Here is a 16,449-nt window from a genome sequence, read left to right on the forward strand (position 1 = left end):
AAAAGAAAGGCAGCACATATAAAGGTTTGCATATGGAATCTAGAAAAATGGTTCTGATCAACCTTTTTGCAGGAGAGGAATAGAGGTGCAGACGGAGAGGATGTGCTTGTGGACACAGCGGGGGAAGGAGAGGGTGGGACGGATTGAGAGAGGAGTCTTGACGTATATGCACTAAAGAAAGCGTTAGTCGCTCAGTCGTGTCCGACTCTTTGCGACCCCATGGACTGTAGCCCGCCAGGCTCCTCTGCCCATGGGGAATCTTCCCAACCCAGAGATTGATCCCGCATCTCCAGCATTGCAGGCAGATTTTTTACCATCTGAGCCACCAGGGAAGGCCCATATATACACTACCATGTGTAAAATAAATGGCAAGCAGGAAACTGCAAGGAGATCCAACCAGTCCATTCTGAAGGAGATCAGCCCTGGGATTTCTTTGGAAGGACTGATGCTAAAGCTGAAACTCCAGTACTTTGGCCACCTCATGCGAAGAGTTGACTCATTGGAAAAGACTCTGATGCTGGGAGGGATTAGGGGCAGGAGGAGAAGGGGACGACAGAGGATGAGATGGCTGGATGGCATCACTGACTCGATGGACGTGAGTCTGGGTGAACTCCGGGAGTTGGTGGTGGACAGGGAGGCCTGGCGTGCTGCGATTCATGGGGTCGCAAAGAGTCGGACACGACTGAGCGACTGAACTGAACTGAACTGAACTGAGGAAGCTGCCGTATAGCCCAGGGAGCTCAGCTCGGTGCTCTGTGATGACCTAGAGGGATGGGATGGCGGGGTAGAAGGGAGGCTCAAGAGGAAGGGGATATATGTATCCGTGTGGCTGATTTACATTGTTGTACAGCAGAAAATAATGCAACATTGTAAAGCAATTATATTCCAGTTTAAAGAAAAAAGAAAGGCAGTGGGCTTCGTTTTCAGGGCTGGACTCACAGCGGTGCAGTTTCTGAGAGGGGTCCAGTGGGCCAGTGGCCTTGGCGCTCAGCCCAAGGACAGCTGATGGAGACAGACTGGACTTGCACGATCCGGGAGGCGGTGTCCATTCTCATCGTGCAGACAGCTGGCTGTCCCTGGCTCTTTCTCAGAAAAGCCTTTCAGGGGGTGGGGATGCCCTCCTCCACCTATAGGCCTGCGGGCGGGAAATTTCCAAGGTGATGGGGAAGGAGAGTTCCCAAGTGGGCCAGTTGGCTTCAAGTCTGAACAGCGTTCCCCTTCCCTGAAAAATAGGAAACAGCTTTGAGGGGCTAAACAACCCAGAGGAAGGGCTATGGGATGAGGGCCCCAGGCCTCCCCAGGGCCCTCCTCGCAGGACCGGCCTCCCGGCAGCTGGGGCCGTCTCTGGGGCTTCCTGGTCTGTTTGGGGGCCTGCAGCCTGTGGTGGGCTCTGTGGGCTCCCAGCCCGGCAGCTGGCGTCTGCTCTGGCCCTCACTGGGTCCCTTTTTCCCCCACACTTCAGTGAGGTCCACCCAGCCCCTGGGACTTAGTTTGCTGTTCTTACGGGGGCTCCTGGCAGATGTAACTCCTGGACAGGGCGTCTGCCCATTTCTTTCTCCTCATCCAAGGCATTGTGTTGGCTGGCCCTCCTGCCAGGACTCTGTGTGTGTGTGTGTGTTAAAGTGTATGTGTGTGTTAAAGTGTGTGTGTGTGTGTTAAAGTGTGTGTGTGTGTGTGTGTGTGTGTGTGTGTGTGTGTGTAGAGGCTGGTGGTGCTGTGGACAGCTTGTCCTCTCCCAAGCCATGGATCTGGGACCCAGAGATTATGGGGGAATCCACGCTGCTGGCAAGGGAAGGAGGGGGTGCCCAGTCCCAGGACACACCTGGTTTTCTCCCATGCCCTGTTGCTGCGGGCAAGAGGCTGCTCCTGGAGCCTCAACACTTCCCCAGGGCCACGAGAAGCTCACAACGGAAAGTAACAGTGAGTCAGTGGAAAAGACTGCAGCTTCATCTTTCACCCATGACGCTCAGATACACCCTTGAATCACCTCGAACACGGCCCAGCTCAGTTTGTGTAGGATCCCTCGGAGGCGACAGCCACTCTCGGAGGTCCTGGAACAGCACCCGGCAGGAGGCTCCCCCACCGAGCCAGCAGGCGGGCAGCACAGCGCACCCGCTCTAATGCCAGGAATCAGGTCAGCAGTGGAGCCTATATCCTTCCAAACCCGGCTTGCAGTCCTCCTTTTCCAGGAAGGCAACCCTGATTCCATGCAAACCTGCTTGTGTGCTAAGTCACTCCAGTCATGTCCAACTCTTTGCGACCCCATGGACTGTAGCTCGCCAGGCTCCTCTGTCCATAGGAGTCTCCAGGCAAGAATACTGGAGTTGGTTGCTGTTCCTGTTCTAGGGGATCTTCCAGACCCAAGGATTGAGCCTGCATCTCTTACATTTACCTGCATTGGCAGGCAGATTCTTTACCACCTGAGCATCCTTTTAACTAATCCCATTGGCCAGAAAAACAGGACTCCACCTGTTTCTCTCGTATTCTCTCTGAGCGCTTCCAGCACCCCATCCAAGAGCTCAGGTGGCCGACCTTATCCTACAGGCAGGAGGGTGAGGAGAGAACAGATACTGCCTCAGCCCCTGGGGTGTACAGGACAGGCTGCCGGGCCAGCAGCCATGGCTTCGCCTCCCCTGACCGACGGGATGGGCACACTCGCTCTGGCCTCCCCCATGCAGCTGTGGCAGGGCTTGAATTAAAGTCTGTCCCTGAAAGAGCTTCCAGCCCAGGAGCCTTCTGTCTTCTCACCGGTCCGGGGAGAGAAGTGAGCAGTTTGGACGAAGTGCCCGAGGTGCTTCTGACCTGCCTATCTCCCCATCTCAGAGCTGTGGCCATGAATTCCTGAGCTTGCCCTGTCCAGAACCACAGAAGTTCCCAGGGTGCGGTGACAGGGAGGGATCCATGCTGTTATTTTTATCTGTGGATGACAGTCGTCTCAGGCTCTGCAGGCTCTCAGAGTGCTGAGAGGCTGCCTGCTGGGCGGAGAGGAGCTTGACCCTGGAACGCCCAAGGACTCTGTGGCAGTGAAGGCCATGTCAGAGCTCCTGGGGGCCCCACTCGAGCCCAGGAGAAGCAGGCTTACCCAACACCCCAGGTGCTTGGCCGAGGACCCCAGGCTCTGTGCAGGGTGCCGCCTGACCTCCATGCTGAGGGCGGAGGTGGCTACTGGCTTTCACAGCTGCTTATCAAGGCTGTTAGCTCTCCCAGCGCCCTGTCGCCTTCGCCCTCCCCCCATCCCCAGCTCCATTTAATGTCTCCTCCGACACAGCAGCTTGTCTTCCTGCAGGTGGAGGAGAGAGATGAGCCTTTGACCACAGTGTGAAGACAGCAGGAAGTGCGTGAGAAGCTCTCAGGAGGCCTCAAGAGGGAGGGGGGGGCCTTTAATGTTTTCTGAGGGCTCATCTTACCCTCCATGTTCCCGGGACATGAAGCAGTTGGGTTGCAAACTAGTCTGGTGGAGAAGATCAAAGGCTGGACTGCAGAATCCTGAGAATCTTCCGCCACTGCCTTGCTGTGTGTCTTGGGACGAGTGGCTTACCCTCTCTGGGCTCAATAGTAAATGGAGACAGAGGGACTAGAAGTCTGGCAAGTGTTTCCCTTACTCTTCCCAGGGAAGGCCAGCCCAGGGGGATGTGGGCAGTCCCAGAAAGACTGACCCCTATAGCTTCAATGCTTGTCCCAAAGAAGGCAGGTTTGGACCTGGGGAACTGCAGGTGAGGCTGTGCAGGGAGCACCCAGCCCAGCGTGGATGAGCAATGACACCTGAGGATCTGGAGGAAGAAGATGAGGGGTGGGTGGGTCTGGCCAGGGTGGAAGCCTTGAGCCCCCTTAGCCCTACTTCAGAGCAGGCTGAATGCGGCTTAGTGCGTGCGGCTGGAGGCTGCCATTGGGCCCATGGCATCTTTAAGTTGCAATTTGCTGTAAATAGAATCATAGTCCATAGCCCACAGGCTCCTCCGTCCATGGGATTTCCCAGGCAAGAGGACTGGAGTGTGTTGCCATTTCCTTCTCCAGGGGATCTTCCTGACCCAGGAATCAAACCTGCGTCTCCTACATTGGCAGGCAGATTCTTTACCACTGAGCCACCAGGGAAGCCCAGATAGAATCTCATGGCTCCCTAAATAATGAGCTGTGAAAAAAAGGGCAGTAATGTCTTCTTCACCGATAACTTATCTGTGTTGGGCGGCATGCCAGTTGCTTTATATGTGTCCTCCCACTCACTCTTCACAGTATCCCAGGGAGGCAAAATTGACATTATCATCTCTGCATAGACCGAAGATAACGGGGCCCAGAGAGGTTAAGTGACTTGCCCCTAGTCACACAGCTAATAAGCAGTAGAGCAGAATTTGAACCCAGCCCTATTAGAGCCAAAGTCCCGGCTCTTTACCTCAGGACTGAACGGTCTTTTTGTAAGAACTCTTTTTTAAAAAGTGTATTTATTTATACATGAATAAATATGTAAAAGTACTTGGCTTGCGCAAAGTCTTAGTTGCAACAGGTGGGATCTTTAGCTGTAGCATGTGGGATCCAGTTCCCCAACCAAGAATTGAACCTGGTTCTGCACTGGGACTGTGGAGTCTTAGCCACTGGACCACCAGGGAAGTCCTTATACCATCTTTTAATAATATTAGTAAAAGGCCTGGAGGGACGTTCACGGGACAGGTCTCCTCCAGGGCCCTTTGTTGGAGGCTAAGCTGCTAGGTCTACATGGTTATGTCTGGCTGGTCCCTGAAGATGCCTCCTGGAGCTTCATAGCTGGAAAAAGAAGTCTTCTCCCGGAGCACTAGCTGTTCGGTCTGCAGGGTCCAGCCTGGGCCTGCCTGTCCAGCTGGCAGAGCCCACCTCCAGGGGGTGGGGGGGCCTGGGAGACTTGGGTGGGTGGTAGGTGGGGGAGAGCTGCTCTCTGGGCTTTTCACTGTTTGATTGGGAGTTCTGGCCAGAGGGGCCGAGTTTGGATGCTGTTTATCTTAATTCTCTTCTCTGCAGAGAAAGAGGTGATCAAAAGCACGTAGATGGCACACACACGCACACACAGAACTTTGGGTCTTAGCAAGAGGACCTAAGGAAAAAACACCTGGGCACCCTGGGTCTGCTCACCCCTGCCCACTGCTCTCACCATGGCACCTACTCGACACGGACATTTTAGGTCCAACCTCAGCTTCTCAGCTGGTGGGGTTTCCCGCCTAGTCCTCCAGGTCCAGTTCTAATGAAGGGTATCGTGATGTTTCTGAAACACCGGCATCTTTTTCTTTTATTCTGCCAACAGCCAGACCTGGTCTGGGTCTGCCTGGTGGAGACAAGAGGGTCTCCCAAGGCGTCTACTTCAGCACTCACTCACACCCAGGGTCCCTGGGGGACCTGAGTGGCCTCCCCTCCCCGACAGCCCCTCCTAATGGGTGGCAGGGTCCCTTCTTTGCTCTTCCTTCCGCAAAGGAGTGACAGCCCCAGGCTGGTGGGTCCAGGTCTCGCCCAGGCACCACTGAAGGGTGGAGAGCCCGTGCTGGGCCAGGCCGAACTGCCCAGCGGCCCACGCTGAGGGGATCAGGGGAGAGAGACGGGGGTTGGCTCCAGGCACCCCAATGAACCCAGATACTAATCCTTAGAACTGACTCCTTTGGGCTGGCAGTAAAAACTTGGGGATCCCAGTTCCATTTGCTCACAAAATGGACTGTTTCTAAGAGGTAATGTTGAAACTCTGAGTCCCTATTTCGGGTTCCAAGCCGATTACCGATGGCCAGGCCTTTGCTTACAAAAAGAATTTCTAATTTTACTCCAAGACCTGCTCCAGGGTTTCCTCTGCAGAAGGATCTGAATATTCAATCCTTAAAGATACTTGATTTTCAAAATTAGACATCACTGTGAACATTCCAGAGACAAGTTTTTGTATAAAACAAGGTTTGCGTTGGTCAGCAGAGGTGGACGGGGGGCTGGGATGGGGCGCAGTGGGGCGGGCTTGAGGCGAAGGGAGGGCGGGGAGGCCCTGACCCGAGTGTGGTCACCTTGTGGGTGTGCACACGTGCATGCTTGCTTGTGTGTCCGTGGGAGGCTTTCTGCTGGCACATCAAGGTGGGGGTCCTAGTGGGAGGCAGCGTCCAGGGCCACGCAGCTGTGTTCCTTCCAGCAGAACAAAGCACACAGGATCTTGGGATGCAGGAGCCAAAAAACAAATAAATAAAACAAGCAGCCGGGGCTATAAATAGATGAAGGCAAGAGGAGCTTGCAGGCAGCCACCCACTCCCTCCCCAGTGGGAGCAACAGCGTGAGGCCGGTTCCACAGCCCTAGATGCTCGTCCTTGGCCTTGGGCTGGGGGTGGGAGAGGCCCAGTCCCCCGATCTTCCACCTTCCTCCAGGGCCAGAGACTGGAGACCTCAGAGGAAACCCTTTTTGCAGCTGCTGTATCAGTTCAGCCACCATTCAAGCCCCTCCTTCCTTCCCTGGTCTAGTAGGCCTGGCCTCCTCTGCATGTGCCTTCTTCTGCTCAGGGCAGAAGGTGGTTCGCTCCTGGGACAGGGATGAGGATCCATGGGTTTTCTCCATTTCCCACCTGGCCTCCTATCCTCATCTCCAAGGCAGTGCTGACCTTTGAGGGTGGGCACAGATGCTGGAATCCAGGGAAGCTCTTTGTGGTGTTTCATAGCTCTGGAAATGTCACTTGGAGTCCATCTGAAGTACTGAGCCTGGCTTCTTCACCCTCTTGCTTAATACTTTTCTCTCTGAAGTTTTAGGAAGTATCTGGAGAAAATGATCCATCCATCTACCCATCCACCTACCCATTCATCCATCCGTGCACCCATCTTTCCATCCATCATCTACCATCCTTCCATCAATTGACCTACCCATCCATCCATCTGTCCGTCCATTTTTCCGACATCTATCCATCAACTGATAAGTTGGTTACTCTGTTAAGCACTAGTGGTAACCAGTGAACTCTTCACCTGGTTCTCAATCCCACTTTGATTGCTGTTTGATGTGGGACTTGGACTTTTCCCCAGGTGAAGGGAATTCAGAAAGATCAGAGCCGTGGTAGGAAAAATACTCGTTGCTATGGGAGCTCACAAGCAGGGCTCTGTGCCAAGGGATGTTTATTTCTCAGGTCTCGCATGCAGGTAGGGATGGGAAGCTTTAAAGGGGACTATACTACCTGACCACATCGCAACCAGCTCTAATGTGTGTGTGTGTGGTCAGTGGTTCACAGGGTCAGTGTGGCTTAGAAGCAGGTAGAGAACGCACAAGGCTGCAGGCTGTCATTGTGACAGTGATAATAATAGTAATAATCTTCATCATTTGTCGAGTCCCTCCTATGAGTTGGGCATCGTGTCAACTCCTGTGCCTGAATCCTTCCACTGAATCCTTTCAACAGTCCCATTTTACCGAAGAGGACTGAAGAGTCAGAGGGGTTAAAGTTCCCTGGCCTGAGGTCATCACCTGGGTCAGTCCAGGCATCATGACCCTCATAAGCTGTGTGACCCTGGTGAGGGCTCTCAATCTCTCTGAACTTCATTTTCTTCAGCAAAAAGAAAGGCTCTGCTATGGAGAGGAGGGGCCCCGTTGTTTTGAGTCTGTGAGCTGCATTTTAATGTCAAACTCTTTGAGGATCTCTTCACATGCTGGTGCTTTTATTTTTAGGATTCATTGGTTGAGAAAACTCACAATGACAAAAAGCTACTTTGAATTCAGTCGTGGTTTAAAATGAATTTGTATCTGATTACTCGTCACCACATGCACAGGCATCTGAAAAATAACCCCGAAGTGGGCGTTATTTATTCTGTCTACCCATGTGGGTTGGATGTGTGGATCTTGGTCTCTGCATTAAGGCTGAGGCACCCCAAGGGTCAGGCCACGTGCTGCCCCTTCTGGATCTATGTTCCATATTCAGCAAACCCAACAACTGCTACTTCCCCATCCCTCTGGGGTAACAGTGAGATAGGGCAGAAGCAGACTGGACAGGGGGCAGAGAGACCTGATGGAAACTGTTGACCAGACAGAAATGGGAGGGGTGAGAGGGTCTGCAAGGAGGCCCCTCGGTGTGGCCAGTGTCTGGCCCACGACGGCTCCCTCGCTCACAGCAGCAGATGGTTGGTGGGGTCTCCTCCATAAGTACCTTTAACACACCAAGGACTGTAACTGGTCTTGTTGGACCCAGAGGGGCCCATACAGAGGTGGGATCAGGGACCCAGCTGGGAGAAGCCCATGACTTCTTCTGGGGCAGGAGGGGAGCAGAAAGAATTGAGGAGGGGCCCCGGGAGTCTGGCCAGTTTTGTCCAGGCCTGGCTGATTTTGGGGGCCTCACTGGTGGGAGCTTCTTCCTGGAGTCCACTTGGGATCCCAGAGCAAGCAGTGGTGTTGGCAGAGGCTTCCACCATGGGACTACTCCTTAAATACCCGATTCCTCCCTGATCTCAAGGCAGAAAAGAAAAAAGCCTGGCAGTCGGGTCAGCTCCCTATGTTTTCATTGTTCTTTTCTAAGATTAGATTTGGGTTGACTGCATGCATCAGCCTGGGCCTCCCTGGGGAGTGAGAAGCAGTGCTCCCCTGCCCCATCTCCCTGCCTCCCTCCTTCTGTCTTTGGCCTCCTCCCGCATCTCTGACCCTCCTCCTTCCAGCACCCAGGGCTCAGTCATGACGCTACTGCAGGCAAAGGAAGCCTGGCAGGGTCCCCGCTGTCTCTCCCTTTTCTGGACAGTACGTGGCCGCCTGCTTGGGGAGTTAGGCTGGGTGGATGGGGGACACAGTCTTCTGAAAACCACTCAGGAACTGGAGTTGGACCTGGGGTCTTGCAGTCCGTTGACTGATTGGTTTCAGGGTCATAGAATATGTTGATAAAGGAGGACTGAAAATGTGGTTTAGCTTTTCTTGGCTGCTGTGTTCACCCCCAGTGCTCTGAGGGAGCTGGCCATCCTCCTGAGATATCTAGACTCTCCCCATCCCCTACCCCGTGGCTTTCCCTCACAGCTCCTGGTTCCGTCATCACAGTTTGCAAATTGCTCTCAGAGAGTTGAGTATGACAAAGAAAGGGTGATCTCTGACCCTATCAAGGAGGCTGTCTGGAAGAGGTGATTGCTATTGTTCCGTCGCTAAGCCCTGTCCAATTCTTTTCAACCCCATGGACTGCAGCACACCAGGCTTCCCTGTCCTTCACTATCTCCTGGAATTCGCTCAAACTCATGTCCATTGAATCAGTGATGCCATCCAACCATCTCATCCTCTGTTGCCCCCTTCTCCTCTTGCCCTCAGTCTTTCCCAGCATCAGGGTCTTTTCCAGTGAGTCAGCTCTTTGCATTAGGTGACCAAAGTTTGGAGCTTCAGCATCAGCGTCTGTCCTTCCAATGGATATCAGGGTTGATTTCCTTTAGCACTGACTGGTTGTTCTCCTTGCAGTCCAAGGGGCTCTCAAGAGTCTTCTCCAGAGGTGATGCTTATGATGAAAAGTGAAGGGTGCATAGGAGAGACATGAACCAGCAGGAGCCCAGCTTGGAAGGAGGAGAATGTGGCCCTGAGGGACCCTGGGGGCCTGCAGGGAGGACGAGGGAGGGATTAACAGGAGCCTGGTCACGTGGGGCTTTGAGGACCATGAGGGACACGGGGTTGCCATTGGGCAGGGCTGTGATGGCTGACTGTATGTGTCAACTGAACCGCCTCATGGGGCACCTGGGGAGCTGGTGAAGTTATTTCCAGGGGTTTCTGTGAGGGTGTTTTTCTAGAAGAGATTAGCCTGTGAACTGGGGGGCCGGATAAAGCAAACCACCTTCCCCAGAGTGGATGGGTGTTATCCAATCCATTGAGGGCTTGAGTAGGACAGAAAGGTCGGAGGGAGGGAGAGTTCTCTCTGCTTGACTGTTGAGCTGGGATACGAGTCTCCTTCCGCCCTCAGGTTGGAACTTACACCACTGGCTTTTCCGGTTTATAAATGGCAGATGGTGGGACTTCCCAGTGTCTGTAATTGTGGGAGCCAATTCCTTACAGTAAATCAACCTCTTTTTCTCTGTCTCTACCCCTCTCTCCTGTTAGTTCTGTTTCTCTGGAGATCCCTGACCAATACAGAGGCCTTGAGGGACCCTGCTGTCCACTGTCCCTGGCGGTTGGGCATGAGTCCACCCAAATGTTTAAGGTGGTACGGAACGCAGCTGCTCCAAGGCAGCCCTTCCACAAGAGTTGGTTCAGTTCCCCTGGCTACCAGAAGCTTCCTGACATCAAGCCTGCTTTCTCAGGGCCACCGCCCTTCCCTTCCCTGCCCTCCAAGGGTCCCAGGGCCACAGACTCATCTCATCTTCCCCTGGCTGCCCTTCACGCTTCTGAAGACCCCTCCCTTACTGCCTCCGGTAAGATATCGCTCTGTGTCCGTGGGCTGCACACTCCTGCCACATCCCAGAGGATGCGATACGACACCATCAAGGATAACGGCTCAGCCGGTAATGTGCTAAGTCACTCTAGCCCTATTCGACTCTTTGCGACCCCATGGACTGTAGCCCCCCAGGCTCCTCTGTCCGTGGGATTCTCCAGGCAAGAATACTGGAGTGGGTTGCTATGCCCTCCTCTAGGGATCTTCCTGACCCAGGAATGGAACCCATGTCTCTTATGTCTCCTGCATTGGCAGGCGGGTTCCTTGCCACTAGTGCCACCCGGGAAGCCCATAATGCCCAGCCTTTAACTGCTTAGTCCACGTGGATTCTGTGTGACTCTTCCCTGGCCTCAAGCATCTGAGCCAGCGATGAACTGGACCCAGGTTGCGCTCGTCAGCTTTCTCTCCTGGACTCCTGGGTCAGGTGCCCCTGGATCTGGCCAGGCTCTAGGGCAGATCTGCTGAGGGCAGCTCCCTCCTGCCAGGCTGAGTAGCAGGAAGCAGGGACAGTGACTGGAGCGGGAGGAGGAGAGACCAGACTGCCTGCTCTCTGACCCTGGCTAGCGCTGCTCTCACCCTCGCTGAGGGCCAGCACAGCTCTGCCGGGGGGTCTGTGAGGCACTGAAAAGCCAGCCCACTCCCCCCATCAGTGCAGGTTCCCCTCTGGCACCCAGAGTGCTTGGCAGCACCGTATCTGCAACCTGCCTTCTCTCCCTCGCCGTCCTTACCTGCCTCCCTCTCCCGGTCACCAAATGGGCACACACTCGTGTGTTAGAATCTCCTCTGAAAACAGGTGCAGAGGCCAGGAGGAGGTGTGCGCCCTGGGGGTGCAGGGGGAGGGCTAATCTTGGGGAGCCCATGGCACATGGCGCTTCTAGTAACAAGATTGTGGGCCAGCACAGGTCCCTGCCTGCTGAGCCCAGACAGGAAGTCCTCCTGTTTACTGTGCTGTCACTAGGGCCTCCTGGCATGGGTGCCAACCCGTGGCCACCAATTACGGTCCAGGTCTTGGGGTTTGTTTCCTTCCTGGCCACTTCCCCAGCCATCTGGAGCCTGGGGAATGCCTCTTGTCTCTAAGAATATCATCTCCTTGGTGTAAATGACTCCCTTAACCCCGCCACAATCCTACTCAGCCAGGCTGTGATTAGGATGATAACTATTATTCTCATTACTGCAATTAACAATAATGGTGAGACAACTCCTTCTGAGAGCCCATGAAGCCCCTGGCTGGGGGAAGTGCAGGGAGAGCCTCCTCCAGGGATACAGGGCAGCATCCCACTGTTTCCTGTGACCCCTGGTGCCATGGGCCTGCTCCACTGATCCCAGATCGCATGGACTGGGGACCATCAGGGTGGAGAGGAATGGCTCATGCTACTTGGGGCAACTGTGTCCCTTCACAGAAGGGCCATTCGATCTGCAGTGTGAAAGGATGCACCCAGGAGCATCATGCGAGTTAGTGGGCAGTGCCCAGGTCAGAACTTGGTGGCTCCAGCCCTGGCCTTCCTCTGCTCCTCCCTGTTCAGGACCAGTGGCTCAGGCCAGCCACATGCGCCAGTGAAAGGGGAGGGTAGACCCCCACCTGGAGGGACCAGGATGCTCATCCCCCCAGCCTCTGCCTGGAGGTCTTGCTGAGAGTGGGGGAGATAGGAGGCCAGGAGGACCATTCTGCAGGACTCTCAGTTGTCACCACAGCCCCCTGGATTTGGCACAGAAGCTTGTGGAATGCGTGTTCTTTTCTAGGCTCCCTCTTTCTGGAGCAGCACCCACCCACTCACTTTACCTTTCCACCGTGGGCACATCCTGAGAGAGCTCCATGTTTAGAGACACACGCAGGTGTTTGGGTGACTGCACACACTGGCTCCATAACCTTGAAGTGGTATTAAGGGAACAGCCCCTTCAAAAGGCAGTGGGCTGCCCAGGTACCCCCTCCAGCACAGCTGTTGATACCTGTCCCAGGCCTTTCGTGTTTGCACAGGTGGAACCTCTGCGCCCTTCGCCCTCCTCCCTTGGCAGTGATGCGCTGACTTTGGGGGCAGCGTAGTCAGGCACCCTTCTCTGTGGCCAGGGCTGGTGCTGGACTGGCCTTCCCAGCTCCCCGCCTATGGCCAGGGCTCACCCTCCCTGCCTGCCCTCCAGCCGAGAGCCCAGTGCCAGCCTTTATACCCCCTGCCCCCATCCACACTCTCACCCTCATGAATCTTTCACGGCACTCCGAAGGCTGTTCAGGTACATCCCATGGGGCACTGCGGGGTTGCAGCTCTAGCAAAGAGCAAGACAGAGGAGGCAGGGGCATCAGCCAGGGTAGGGGGATTGTGGAGGCATGGGAGGGGTTGGGGGAGGTACAGACCTGAGTCCGACCACAGCAGGTGAGTGACCGGTGGGGTCAGCCGCTTCCAGCATCTCCCAGCGGTGGGCACTGTGGCTGGGTTCATGTGGGTGCGTGTACACACACACACATGCACACACGTGGCGTTGAGGAGGGGTCTATGAGGGGTCTTGGAAGGGAGAGAGAGAGATGGAGACAGAGGAAGAGGGAGGAGGAAGAGGACATGAGAGATAGGAGCAGAGGGGGAAGAAAGGATTGGGAAGCAGAGCCTCTGGAAGGACCCAGGGTGCAGTCCCAACTCCCTGTTCATTTCAGGGATGTTTGTCAGGTGAGACCCCCCAAGTCCCTCTCCCCCATACTCAGAAGACAGATGAGGCCTCAGACACAGGACCCCCAAACGCAGTCCCCAGGCCTGGAAAGATGAGCTGTGTGGGCCTTTCCCCAAGTCAACAACTAATGTGTGCGTCGAACCAACCTTTCGATAACTGGGAGGACACAGTGAGGAGGGGGCGGCGGGGAATGCCGTCCCGCTCGCCGCGTGAGTCAGACGTGCACGCCCAAACCTTCCATGGTCTCGTCCAGAAATTACTGGCTGACCTCGCTCATAAACGTGGGCGCAACAGTCCGGAGCTAGACACCAGGCGATCAGACCTGATGCTGTGTGGAAGGGTGGATGCACCATGACCAAACTGGGTTCATTCCAGGAATGGAGAGATGTTTTCACAGCGGAAATTCTATCAGAGTAACTCACTGCATTAATGGAATAAAGGAGGAAGACTCTACCGTGGTAGAGTCTGAAAGGGCATCTGTCATTCGTGTTCATCTCTATTTCTAGCATTTATAATCACACCCATATCTACATTTAGTGCCCAGAATACATAAAGGACTTCTACAAACCAATATGGAAAAGATGAATTACAAGGGTATAAAAAGGTGCTCAACTTCATAATCATCATTGAAACATACATTAAAAATACAATGAGATAGCATTATGGGCTTCCTAGGTGGCTCGGTGGTAAAGAACCCACCTGCCAATTGCAACTTAGTGACTAAACAACAGCAGTTATACCCTATGTGCTCAGTCGCCCAGTCCTGGCCAACTCTTTGCGACCCCATAGACTGTGGCCTGCCAGGCTCCTCTGTCTATGGGTTTCTCCAGGCAAGAATCCTGGAGTGAGTTTCCATGCCCGCTTCCCCACCCAGGGATCAAACCCGCCTGACTTATGTCTCCTGCATTGGTAGGTGAATTCTTTACCACTAGCGCCACCTGGGAAGCCTTTGAAAAGGAAGAAAGTGAAAGTGTTAGCCCCTCGGTCATGACCAACTCTTCGCGAACCCATGGACTGTATCCTCTGTTCATGGAATTCTCCAGACAAGAATACTGGAGTGAGCAGCCAGGGATTTAAAAGAAGAGTCAAGATCAATCTCTCACCTGGAAGTCAAGTTGGTGGCTGTCTAGGTGGGGGGAGGTCTGGGACAAGAGGAGGCAGGAGGGGATCTGGGAGGTTGGCAGTGTTCTCCTTTGGTGCTGACCTGGTGTTGCTCACACAGGTGTGCAATTAATACTTTGTGAAAATTCAGAGTTGGATACACAGTTTTATGCTTTTCTTTATGTGTATTGCACTTAAATAAAACAGTTGATGCACCCTCTAGAAGCCTCTAGAGGAAACTTCTAGAACAGGATCTGGGGTCCGGCCAAGGACCTGTGTGAGATGTGACTATTGTGTTTTTTTTTATATTAATCTTACTCCTTTCTAGTTGTCGATTAATAATTTCTTATTTTGTCTTTGTAGTTTACTTGGAATAATCTTTTAGTACATTTTGGTAGCTCAGCTGGTAAACAATCTGCCTGCCATTCGGGAGACCCCGGTTCGATTCCTGGGTCTGGAAGATCCCCTGAAGAAGGGATAGACTACCCATTACAGTATTCTTGGGCTTCCCTGGTGGCTCAGTCGGTAAAATTTCAGCCTGCAACGGGGAGGACCTGGGTTCGATCCCTGGGTAGAAAGATCCCCTGAAGGAGGGCATGGCAATCCACACCAGTATTCTTGCTTGGAGAATCCCCATGGACAGAGGAGCCTGGCGGGCTACAGTCCACAGGGTTGCAAAGAGTCAGACACGACTGAGCGACCAAGCCCACACAGCACAGCAACTTCTCGGTAAGGTTTTTGTCCATTTATTTTATTCTTCTGGTCCAGGATGTGCATTATTTTTTAATTAGTTAATTTTCATTTTGGCTTGCACGGGGTCTTTGTGGCTGCACACGGGCTTTCTCTAGCTGCGACGAGTAGGGGCTACTCTCTACGTAGGCTTCTCATTGTGGTAGCTTCTCTTGTTGCGCAGCACGGGCTCTAGGGCACCTGGACTTGAGTCACTGTTGCCTTAGCACTGGTTTGTGCATCAGAGAAGCAGGAGGCCTGGCCTGTGGGGAGGAAGTGTCTGAGCTGCCCTGGGGTGGGAGCCTGAAGCCAGGATCGTCTGGCTCAGCTTGGAAGTCGGGTCAGGCTGTCTGCGCTCTGCGTACCTTATCGATAAAATATTGGACCCGCCCACTCACAGGTTTCTGCAGGTCGAATGAGCTAATGTGACAGCCTATTAAGAGGCCCAGGGAGGTAAGGCATTGTTATTATTTGTTATGAAATGTCACAGGCATTCTTGCTGGGTGACTCATGGGGCTTGGAGACTTGGAGAGTTTCCCTTCCAAATAAGGCTGGTATGGAGCTTCTTGTTGAGAGCCTGCAGGAGCTGGTCTCAAGGCCCTGCTAGTCCTACCTGGCCCCCTCTTCTCTTGATAGAGAGACTAGCCCCAAAGAGAGTGATTCTGGGGTCTTTATTGAAACTGATGAATTGCCTCCCCGAAGTTAATGAGGGCTGCCCCCCCTACCCCAGCATCAGGCAGGTGGAAGGGGTTAAGAGTCACCTTCATGAACATAGGAGACTACTGGGGACTGGTTTCCGGGTAAAAAGACAAAGAGAAAGATGGAGAAAGCAGTAACTGAGACACACAGACTGGTTTTCGGGCCAGGATTTTGGAGGGTGATACCTTCTCCCGTTTACTCACCACCCTTTGCAGCAAATCATAGGTAATATCAACACTGCCATTTCGCATTCAGGGCAGATTTGTTTTAAAAGGTGCCCGAACTCTTCTCTCTTCCTAAATTGAAGTCTTCATGACTTTTCAGGAGATTCATGCAGAAGAAGAAGACCTCAGGTAGTAATCAGATGCTTGCCTGTGTGGTCCAGGCTGGGTGAGGGGTTGGGACTGCTCTGGTGACTTTTTCCAGGTGAGTGGGAGAGATGCTTTCACAGATCCGTGTGATCTGTGGGTGGCAGCTGCCTGGAGGACCTGGCTGCCGTCAAGGAGGGTGTCTGCCTCAAGAGAGGGAGATGCAATTCTATTCCCACCTCCTCATTTCACAGGAAAGGGGTGGGACACAGTCTCTGAAACGGGGTTTGTTTGGCTGTGTTATTTCCAGGTCTGTAATCTTTACTAAGTTACTTAACCTTTTCTTCACTCCACTTGCTTATTGCCTTAGCATATAAGCATTATGTGTGTGTGTATACTCTACTTATCTCTATTTATCTATATGTTAGCTATGATTTTCTGTTACTCTCATTAAAATTTTAACAGTTTGTGACTACTTAATTTACCTACTTTTATTACATCAAGTATCTATTATGTGCCAGGCACTGTCTTGGGCTTTAGAGACACAGCCAGGAACAAAATAGAGTCCTTGTGTTGATGGCACCGATGCTGCAGGGGAGGCAGATAACGAAGATGTG

This window comes from Bos indicus x Bos taurus, chromosome 19 (genome assembly GCF_003369695.1).
Source record: "Bos indicus x Bos taurus breed Angus x Brahman F1 hybrid chromosome 19, Bos_hybrid_MaternalHap_v2.0, whole genome shotgun sequence".
In the NCBI taxonomy this organism is placed as follows: domain Eukaryota; kingdom Metazoa; phylum Chordata; class Mammalia; order Artiodactyla; family Bovidae; genus Bos; species Bos indicus x Bos taurus.